Genomic DNA, 11740 nt, shown 5'->3' with positions numbered 1-11740 from the left:
AGGGTTTTTAGATGCTAATTCCTAACTATATATGGCCTGAAACCTATGCTTTTTTCAGTGAATTTGCAAGTTTTTTTAAATGCTAATTCCTAACTATATCTGGCGTGAAACCTATATTTTTTTCAAAAAACTTCAAAGGTTTTGTAAATGCAAATTCTATTAGCGAATAACGTTTTTATATGTTATTATCCTTCAGGTACCACCTGAGCAGCCATCTCATTTCTCAGTAGAACTGAGGCACAAGAGAGCACAAAACAAGAGTGGAAAACGCAAAAAGGGGGCAGGGTAGAGACTCCCTGACCCCCTAGCCCTTCTCAGGCGGTCGCCAGTAGATAGTTATAGTTAGGACCTAGTTATCATAGGAAAATCGCAACATTCTATTCCCAATAACTTTGACGCCGATAGACAAATCTTCGCAAAGTTTTCAAAACTTATGGCCCGCTCAGGTCTGCTCCTATCCGAAAACTTTTGGGGTGATTCATCAAGGGGGAGTCAAGAAAAAATGGGGTCCCAAATCATGTTTTCTGCATGCAATTTCCCATAGGAAACTTTAGACACGGCTACAGCCCAAACTGCTGAATGGAATTACACCAAATTTGGCAAAAAGGTAGCCCCTGTTTCAGAAAGATGCCTTTTTGTTAAATGGTGTAAATCCATTCAGTAGTTGCTGAGAACATTTGAATAAAATCTTTTTTGCTAATTGGCTGTCAACACTCCAAACCAGGAGGTGTTGGTGGTCATCTTGTTCCTCAGTAGAACAGAGGCACAAGAAAAGAGAAAATAAAACATGCAAATCGCAAAAAGGGGACCCTCTAGGCCTGCTCAGGGGGTTCCACAAGGACCCCCAAGGCCAAAAAATGAAAACATTTTTTTTAACCGCGGGAAGCATGGGGGATCCGCGGATCCCGACGCAAAAAAACACAGGCACAACTTCCGTGCTACGTTAATATTTAGCCCCCGGCTGGGCCAAGTCCGGGGGCAATCTTAATATTGTAATGGTGGGTCAAAGGGGCCCCCCAGCCTTGGGGACCCCAACCTCCCGGGGCTTTTCAAAAATATCGGGGGGCTCATGGCTCCCCCGGCCGCGGGAACTCCCACCCGCCAGGGCTTATGAATTAAATGGTTGGGGGGCTCATAGGCCCCCTAAGCCTCGGGGACAGCCACCACTGGGGCTTTTATAAAATAATTGTGGCGGCTTCCGGCCCCCCACAGCCCCGTGGACCACCACCCCCCCCGGGCTTGTATTTCAAAAAAACAAAACATAACCTGCCACCGCCCCGGGTCTCTAAATATTAAAATTGGGGGTTTGTGACGGACCCCCCAATCCCCGGGGACCACAAAGTCCCCGGGGCTTTCTAAATGGTGGGAGGGGGGGCTGCATGAGCCCTTGATGGACCTGGGGACTGCCACCCCCCAGGGTCGGCTCCTGCAGTGTCCCGGGGTGCCCACCCCCGGGACACTGTAGTTTGCTATGTACCTACAGTAAGCGCCACAGAGCTGCATTGCAGAGTGTTGCAAAAAGGGAGGAATTAATACCCCAACTTAAAACGCACTACAGCGTGTGTTTACCGACATGCCACCTCAGGCCCTGCCCCCTTCCTTTACCATTTTGCAAACACGCCCCCTGGCGAGTTGTAAGTTGGGGAATTGATTCCCCATCAATACTGAGGTTCCTTGAGGGCCAACTAGCCCACCAGGAACCTTTAGTATGTACCAGAAAGCTGCGTTGTAGAGAGGTATTTAGAGGCCACGCCCCTTTTTACACCTCCCTGCAACACAGCTCTGTGACGCTAACTGGAGGTACCTAGTGGGCTAGTTGGACCCCAGGGACACCAAGGATTCAAGGGGACTTAATCTCCCTACTTAAAATGGCCACAGGGCGTGTTTACACAGTGGTGAAGGGAGGGGACGGGCCTGAGGTGACGTGTGCAAACACGCCCTGTGGCGCGTTTTAAGTTGGGGAAATAATTCCTCTTCAATCCTGAGGGACCCTGGGGGCCAACTAGTCCACCACGTGCTTCCATTGAGCGCCGAGGGCGCTGCGTTGCAGAGAGGTGGTCCAGGCCGTGCCCCTTTTTACACCTGTCTGAAACTGCGCTTATTGTAGGTACCTAGTGGGCTAGTTTGACCCTAGGGACCCCCAGGATTCAAAGAGACCTAATCTCCAAACCTAAAACGGCCACAGGGCGTGTTTACACAGTGGGAGAAGGGAGGGGACTGGGCCTGAGGTGACGTGTGCAAACACGCCCTGTGGTGCATTTTAAGATGGGGATATAATTCCCCTTCAAACCTGAGGTTTTGGGGTGCTAACTAGCCCACCAGGTTCTTTCAGTTAGTGCCATTGCACATAGTTGCAGAGAGGTGGTCCAGGCTGTGCCCCTTTTTACACCTCTCTGCCACGCAGCTCTGTGGCGCTTACTGGAGGTACGTAGTGGGCTAGTTTGACCCTAGGGACCCCCAGGACTCAAGGGGACTTAATCTCCCAACTTAAAATGGCCACAGGGCTTGTTTACACAGTGGGGAAGGGAGGAGACAGGGCCTAAGGTGACATGTGCAATCGCGCCCTGTGGCGCGTTTTAGGTTGGGGAAATAATTCAATCCTGAGGGCCCCTGGGGACTAACTAGCCCACCAGGTGGTTCCAGTAAGCGCCACAGTGCTGCACTGCAGAGAGGTGGTCTAAGCCGTGCCCCTTTTTACACCTCTCTGCATTGCAGCTCTGTGGCACTTACTGGAGGTATCTGGTGGGCTAATTGGACCCAAGGGACACTCAGGATTCAGGGGGACTTTATCCCCCAAATTAAAATGGCCAAACAGCGTTTTTGCACACGTCACCTCAGGACCCCCCTCCCTTCACCAGTGTGCAAACACGTCCTGTACGCATTTTAAGAGGTAGTTTTAATCCTCCTGCCCTAGTATGTACTAGGGTCTTACAGAGGAGGCCATGGTAATCACAGGGGTGCCCCAACGCATAGTGTTCCCTAGTGTATTCTAAGTGTCTTTCAGCATAGCACTGGCTATAGGACTGGTTAGTCAGATTTAGTTACCACCAGTACCCATCTGTAAAAGTTGAAGGTACAGGATGATTTTGCAACAAAGCCTCTTTCTGCTCCTCTCTTTGTTCTTTTGCACGTTTTCCTCCTTTCTGCACTTGTCTTCATCTTTGAGGACTTCTGTTGCTTCTTTCTGCATTTTTTTCTTCTTTCTGTGCATTTTTTCTTCTTTCTTCACATGTCCTACCTCTGTAGGCATAGTTAGAAACTAGTATTTAAAAAACCTTAGAAGTTCACTTACAAAAACCATAGATTTCAGGCACGTTACAGTTAGAAATTAGCATTTAAAAAACCTTTGAAATTCACTGAAAAACATAGGTTTCAGGGGGCTTTATGGTTAGGAATTAGCATTTAAAAACGCTTTGAAATTCACTGAAAAAAAACATAGGTTTCAGAAACACTATAGTTAGTATTTAGCATTTAAAAAAATCACTGAAAAAACTCTAGGGTTATAGTTAGCTGAACTAACTATAACAGGGGAATTTCTATGGTTTTGTACAAGTGAAATGTCCAGCCCACTGAAACCTATTGTTTTTTCAGTGAATATAAATATATATATATATATATATATATATATATATATATATATATATATATATATATATATATATATATATATATATATATATATATATATATATATAATATATATATATATATATATATATATATACAAAAAACAGGAAAAGTGGCACAGCTTTCTTGTGCACAAGACAAAATTTGTACTCCCCAATTCAAAAACAATAAACAGTCACAGCGTGCTTCCAAGGACAGGGACAGCCACTTGTATCCCCAGATAAGAACCAGTAAACCAGTCCAAACTAAATGTTAGAAAAAATGTCCTGAGCACAACTTCTTTTCGAGTATAAAGAAGTCCTGTCAATCTGCTTTTATAGTGATTCTATTCTTCGAATCAGATAAAATCTTCTTGTCAGTCATATATGGAAATCCTCAAATCATCCAAAGCCAAATCACCCAAAGCCAACACATGTTTCGTCAATAACAATGCCTCTGCATCTCTGAATTCTTCAGGGCTATAATATTTTTTTTTTTAAATCATGCTATATCAAACATGTATATTTATCAGAACACCTCCACCATATCACCCATGTGACAAATAGATAATCACACAGTGACTCATAGATGAGGTCATCAGTTCTAGTACGAGATCACATTACACTCAGCTACTAAAGATAGATTATGTTGCGGAGGGTCTAGATCATTTAAATTAAGTTCAGCTAAAAAATGAGAGCACACAGTGCAACACCTATGTCTAAAAGACGCAAGAGAGTAAAGACAATAATTCCTCCAGTGAAAAAAACCCCATGCTGATGTTCCAGAATCTGCTCACCTATCAGGATGTTTCACCAAATCCAAAATTACCAACCACTCCGTAGTACAGGTAGAAAATTTCGTTATATCAAATTCGTATACAGCTCTGTCAAAAATAGTAACCTGGTGGTACCAACCATATAAAATGCAAGTTCTGTTGAATCATAATATATTGTAGTTTTAATGATTCTTACCGCTCAGTATTCCATTTAGCGTCCAAGTAAAAAATAGAATTTTACATAATCTGTTGTCATATGTCCTGTGAATTATAAATATATTCCATAAGGTTTCGTCCCTTAATATATTCTTAGAAACACAAATCTTCATAAAGTTAGCCCTGACGTTTTGTAAGCTCCAGCATATCTACACATATCTTCACAATATGAACCCATCCGTGTTATCGGACAGATCTCACACTCACATGTTGTACCTTCCCCAAAATCCATATCGCTTGCAGTACGTCAAACCGAGTAGTTACCCAACGTGAAAAAGTATAATAAATCCAGCACTCTGGATATAAGCATCACATCGACCCCCTAATAATCATAATACGACACCGCACCATTTCAGGAATAAAATGCAACTAATGTCTAGAGCCTCCACGCCAGTGTAGTCACTTACCGAGACCCAGAGAGTGCTCCTCACAACATCGGACTGGATTTTAACACCTATTTCAAAGGTATCATCTGCCATATAATTACCAAGTGCCGTTTCCAACACTATAATGTAAAAATCCACATTCAGAAGTGCATCACTGGAAGTAGTACGTTAACTACGAGAATGGAACATCAGCCGGAGTCATCCACAGAAGAAATTAATGGCAAGATTCCAGTGTACATGGAATGAGACATAATTAGCAACATCACTATCACATAAGTGTTGATAACCCCGACGTCCATACATTCGCCTCAAATTAAATTCAAATATTGAGCTAATCATTACAATCTCAATCATTTCGAAATTACAGGAACAGAAACATATATCCGATTTTACACCTTTGCTCTCGATTACATTCTTAACATCATAAGGCAGCATATAATCCCAACGATATATATATATATATATCCACCGATCAAAGCCTCAAGCCTCTTACTTACGGTGTTCCACGGCGGGGTAACACAAACCCCAAAACATTCAATAATCGTGTTATAATCCATTCAGGAACAAAAACACACTGTGGCCCAAATGCAATTTCAAGCATGCTTTAATTGAGCAAAGAAGTTTCTTTCCGAGTTTTGGAGTGCAATTCTCTTCGTTCACGGGTAAGTTCCACAGCAGTTGCTGTTGCATAAAATGCATATCAAATGATTGTAAAAAACAGATGTAATAGAAAACAGACTTGTACTGTTATTGACATATAACATTAAATATTTCGTAATTCAATGTTACAAGTGCAAAGCTACTTTCAATTGCCTAAAAACAAATTAGTCACTTTTTAGCAAGGTTAATTTTGAACTTTCACAGTGAGATTTCGCACAGTGTGTAGACTATTTGGCATTTTCAATAAAGTTTAAATGGTTAATTGTGAGACATACAGCTCCCTTTATGGAAAAACAATTCTTCTTTGGCTTTGGAAGAAAGAGCAGGTTTCCCTGCTCTCGCTTCCAAAAGCCAAAGTAGAGTTTGCTATGACAGGGCGGAATCCCAATGGCTCCTGCCCTGCCATAGCAAACAGCAGTGTCCCGGGGTTGGGCACCCCGTGACACTACAGGAGCCAGTCCTGGGGGGTGGTGGTCCTATGGGACATCAAGGGCTCCAGGAGGGGGGCCACGCGACCCTCCTCCTAATGTTGAAAGCCCCAGGGATGTGGTGGTCCTCAGGGCCCGGGGGTCCATAACGGACCCTGCATTTGAAATCAGAGTGCCCCAGGGAGGTGGTGAACCCTATTGCAGGGCAGTGTGGGGTGACTCGAGCCCCCCTATACTAATTATTAATTACAGCCCTGGGGAGGTGGCAGTCCCTGGGGCATAGGGGGCCATCAGGCCCTTGCTCTTAATTAATAAAGCCCCAGGGAAATTGTGGTCCCCTGGGCTGCGGGGGTCCGCATGCCCCTGCATTAGATTTAATAAGCCTTGGGGAGGTGGCAGGCCCCGGGGCTACAGGGGCACCCCTTACATTTTTTTTGACAATCCCCCGGGACCTAGCCCACTCGGGGGCCTCATTTAAATGAAGCGCGGGAGTCCGTGCTTCATTTTTTAAATATTTTGGCAGGATTCCGCATAAATTATAAAATAAAATGCTTTTTTTGCCCCGGGGGTCCTTGCGGGACCCCCTGAGCAGGCATAGGGATCAGGGTGTTTCTACCTTGTCCCTTTTCCTTCTTTTTTATGTTTTTCCTACTGTTTCCTTGTGACTCGGTTCTACCGAGTCACAAGATGGCTGCTAACACTTCCTGGTTATGAGTGAAATGTACAGCTAACTCTAACATCCCTGAAACCTATGGTTTTTTCAGTGAATTTCTAAGGTTTTTTAAATGCTAATATCTAACCATAATGTGTCAGATACGTATGGTTTTTTCAGTGAATCTTGTAAATCTGCTACACAGGGTTCTGTCTTAGTTTGCTTTCCTCTCTGTAGAGGACCCTGGGTAAATATAATGGTTTCTGTACAGCCCGTACCTTTCAACCCTACCCCCAAACTGCTTACTGCCTGTTACCATAGTAACAGTTCATGGAACACTTAAGTGAGCACACAGGTTACAAGTTCACCACACAATGTTGCTAATCCAAACAGTACTGTGCTGGAGTTTTTAAAATTTTCCGGAGGAACCGTTAATCGCAGGTACAGACTCTGGTAAAGAGCTGGTAAAGAATTAGCCTCAGTATATTACTTTTAGTTATAAACATCATTTCTATTTTTAATTGTTTAATGTTTTCAAAGCATATGATTATCACACTAAACAACGATAAATAACTAGAAACATAACTTTAAGATAACAATATAATAAATAAGTAGAAACATAACTTTAATATAACGATATAATAAACAAAATGTGAAATGGATTCCAATAGAAGGAGGGTAGGTAACCTGCAAAACGAAAATGAAAATAAGTGTTTTAAATTAGATCAATGTGACTGATTGAGGTCAAAGATCACAAATTAAGGTAACACTTGGCAATATTTGGTTATTTGCATGTCTGCAGTGTGCCTGTTACATTCCACCTCTCTTATAGGCCCGCGTTGAAGAGGTGTCTGTACGGAAGTGCCTACTGCATCAGATTTACAGTATGGACCAACAGGTCTTTAAAATGATGGAGAGATGAGATAGAATTAGGCGAGAGATCACGTCATTATGCAGGACAATATTGTTTATTTCGAACGCATTGTTTATCTATCCTGGTCTGCTTACCTTCTGTAAACACTGTGGCGAACAGAGTTCACAACTTGATTTTTGCTTTGGTTCTACACTGCAGACTGTATTAAATTCAGTCTTGATTTTTTTATCGGCAGAGTGGACAGCAGTGTCCATAACTTTAAAAGAGAAAGAGAAACAATGTGAGAGAGAGTGAGAGAAAGAAGAGAGATAAAACAACATATGAGAAAGGGCAAGTAATAGATGGAGTAGGAGAGGTAGTGTTAATACTGGAGAAAATCTTCATAGCTCACCTTTTTGCCTCCGTTGTGTGTCCAGGCAAGTGCCCGTTCATAATGCAGTCTCAAGTTTAGTAATCTGAAAGATAGTATAGAGCTAGTAATAGCAGAGTACATACAACTGCACAAGTTTATTTCTGCTTTATGTCTTTGCCCACTCAGGATACTGTAATACATCAACTTCCACTGCAAGGAGGTGTTTGTGCTCTCTTTTTCTCCCAAAGTACTATACCCCATGCACTCCTGCTGCATACTGGTAAGTTCTCATCACTTCGTACCGAGGCTATTGCACCCCATTGGCTCCCAGAGTCCGGTAGTGTGTGCCTTTTCTTAAGCACTCAGGGCAGATTTACAAGCTCCTTGCACCACTTTTGCGTTACTTATCAGATGTTAAAAGTGATGCAAACGTGGAGCAAGGAGCTTGTAAATCTGCCCCTAAGACTATTGCAACCTATCCTCACTGCCCGGAGGTAATTGTACATTCCTAAGCAGTCAAGCTGCTGCACACTACCCACTCTCTCCGCCCACAGGTGACTTCTTGATGCTTCGGATACAATATTCTTTGCTCACCTTGTGCCATTGGCGTGATTCAAAGAGGGTGCACCACGTGTCAAAGCAGCCTTCTCAGACGTTGTTACGATGGCCACACATCATCGCAGAATCCTCGAACGTTGAGCTTTGGAGGTGTTGGGGGGACGCCAATTTGTGAAACACAACCTGTTAGATATTAAGAATGATAACATTGTGCGTCATTTCTTTATCAAAGGAGAGAGGAAGTGAAAGATTGACTGAAAATAATATTCACAGCTCACCTTTCTGTCACCGGTGTGTCTTTCACCACGTGCCGGGACATAATACACCCTGGAGCTCTACATCTAAAAGATAGTAAAAGAAAGATGTTATGATTGGTAATTGTTACTATCTTAATGTGGAGTAGAATTACATTGACGTTTCACACACCTTCCTTCCCGCATTTAAAAAACAACTATTTGTACAGTTCCAACTTGTATAAAAGGCTTCGATTTTTGAAAAAATAGTATAGTAGTGTTTTTTATCCGGTTGTGAAAGGAAGTGGTGTGCAGTGATATCCATGGTTTCGATCATCACGAGCGATGGAAATTTGTTGATTATAAAAACTTTCCTGCTATTGGAAAAAAAATACAAATGCAATAAGATACAGTATATAGGACTGCGTATGCCTAAATCGATGCATCGCCTTTTTGTATCCAGTCTGCTGTACCCCATCTACTCCGTCCGCTGCGCACCCAGGCCTCACTGCTCACTTTTTCGTGGACAGGGTACGTTTTTAACGTTCTACATCATGCAGTCCTGCTCTGCCACCATGAAGTCTCAGATTTGGTGCTGAGTCTTGATATCACTATGGCAAAGGACATACTCGTGCACCTATCTTCATCACAGGTTCCTCACCCGCTCAGTCCTTGCAGTACCACTAACTCAGTGACCAAGGAGGCCACGCACGTGGTAGTGGTGGGCCCCCCCGCTCGGTGGTTCAGGCCTACATGAGGAGTCCTAAACCCTAGGATGGGCCATCACAGCGCTTGCGACTGGCACAATTCTAAAATGGCGTAGAGCACATATGCCCCGTCTTTTTTATTGGTAGTGTCACATGTGTAGTGACGTATGTGCAGGATGGTTGTGGTGTGGATGTATACCAGCCATGCGGGAGTGTGTGTGTGCCGCTCTAACAACTAGACCTGGAAGTAAGAATTTACTACAATGGAAATCTGGGCCATGTACATACCATTGTTGTGTTTTCCTGGAAGCGTAAGCAGAGTCGGCTGGACTGACGTATGCCAGTTCTGTGCGAGGCTGTGAATGATGACTCCAGAGCTATGGGCGTGGTTCCGTCGTGAGCTATATGAAAAATCTACTGATTTGGGTGTCCGTGTTGTAGTGCTGCCATCACCTGGTTCTTACACGCAAATGTGTCAGTATGTCTGTTAAATCCCACAATATTGCTAACATGGAAGGTACGGTGTATCACTGACCCTATATTGATCCATAGATGCACACATAAAAGATGATGGACATGATGCATTTCTGTGAATATGAATGTTTGTTGTACATTCAGTGGAGTATTGTAGCTGTAGTAATACAGGGCTGTGAAAGGTTTAGGTTGCAGTTTTTGCCACATGAAGGACAGATAATATATAAACGTATGTCGTCATTCAGGTATACTGTTGAACTTGGTGCTGGAAATCATTGTTCGAGGCTCGAAGTCGCGTCCACATCCTGTTATTGTAGAGTAATGACGTAATCAACGCATGCCTGAAAATGTACTGTAAATACGGTGGTCATGTAAACTGTTGATATAGTTTTAGGTCGACTTTGAGCAACATAAATATGATAACAAAAGAACAAGAAATAGTACACATTTATAAATTGACTATACTGTTTCTTTGCAATATTGTAATGATCCACTTTGTACGTTTGTATTTGTAGAATGAGCGAGAGAAAGTTATATATTCAAATTTTTTGCTATTGGCAGAGGTAAGATGGTTGTATACTCTGTTTACAGCACAATATATTGTGGTAGGGCGCAGGAGCAGCATTTCACAAACATAATAAGTACACAGACACAGATAGATAGTTGAAGTGGGTACGGGCACGTGTGCTCGACTCCATTTTATTACGTTGCTGTTGGTAGCAAGTAGAATAGTAATCATGATATCATACACAGATATTCAATCATAAACGGTTTATGACTTCTGCTGTCCAAAGGTAAGAGCACTATATGTGAAATAATACACAGAAGATTATAGCGTAAAGGGTTAATGAGTTGTGGTGCACTAAGATAGGATCAGTTTGTGTGGATCCTGCGATGATGCATGGTTCAGGCAGAACGCACTGGTAAGAATGTCTTTTGGCAACTGAATTTTGCCTTAATGAGGCCATGTGGCGATTATTTATGGTGCACTGAGTTAGTGATACGTATGGTGCTCAGCGTGTTGCCTACTGGACTGCATAATTTCTAATCCCAATTGAAATAAAAGATGAAAAATGTATGGAATACATTGTTGAAATATGTATGTTTCAGGGACATTATAGTTCAAGGTGTGACCTGTAGTGTCCGCAGTGTAGACTACCATTGAGTGTGTCTTTGCACTTGTAGCATGATTTTTGATTTTCAACCAAACTTAGGACTGATATAAAAGAAGTTTTTGAAGAAAGGCTACTAAAGGGATATTGTGTAGGTTTGAGGGACGTTATGCTTTGTTTGGTACTGCACTCTATAAATAATGAATGAAGAGTCAGTTGAATTCTGCTTGAATGTCATGTGGCGATGAATTATGGTGCACTGAGTTAGTAGTACCTTTGGGACTGAGGTGTACATAACCTGTGATGATGTGTGGTTCCTGCAGGCCGCACGGGGGGTAATGTTTTTTGACTACTGAATTTTGCCTTAATAAAGCCTTGTGGTGAATATTTATGGTGTACTGAGTTAGTGGTACTTCTGGTGTTTAGCGTGTGCTCACCCTGCGATGATGCGTGGTCTGAACAGGCTGCACTCAAAGCAGTGGCTGTTGCATAATGGACTGCATGTAATTTGAGGGGAAGGAAAAGTACCATCGATGGTTATCAATTCTTCAGCACCAAAATGATCAGAATCAGATGATTCTTTCAGTGGTGTAGCTGTTTTAGTCTCCAAAAAGTGAGGTTCAAGTTGTGATCTGTGCTGTCACCAGTGTAGATTGCCATTAAGTGTGAATTTTATTATTCAACTAAATCTATAACTGATATAAAAG

Source organism: Lissotriton vulgaris, chromosome 3_1, assembly GCF_964263255.1.
Source record: "Lissotriton vulgaris chromosome 3_1, aLisVul1.2, whole genome shotgun sequence".
NCBI classification, from domain to species: domain Eukaryota; kingdom Metazoa; phylum Chordata; class Amphibia; order Caudata; family Salamandridae; genus Lissotriton; species Lissotriton vulgaris.
This window is presented reverse-complemented; position numbering follows the sequence as displayed.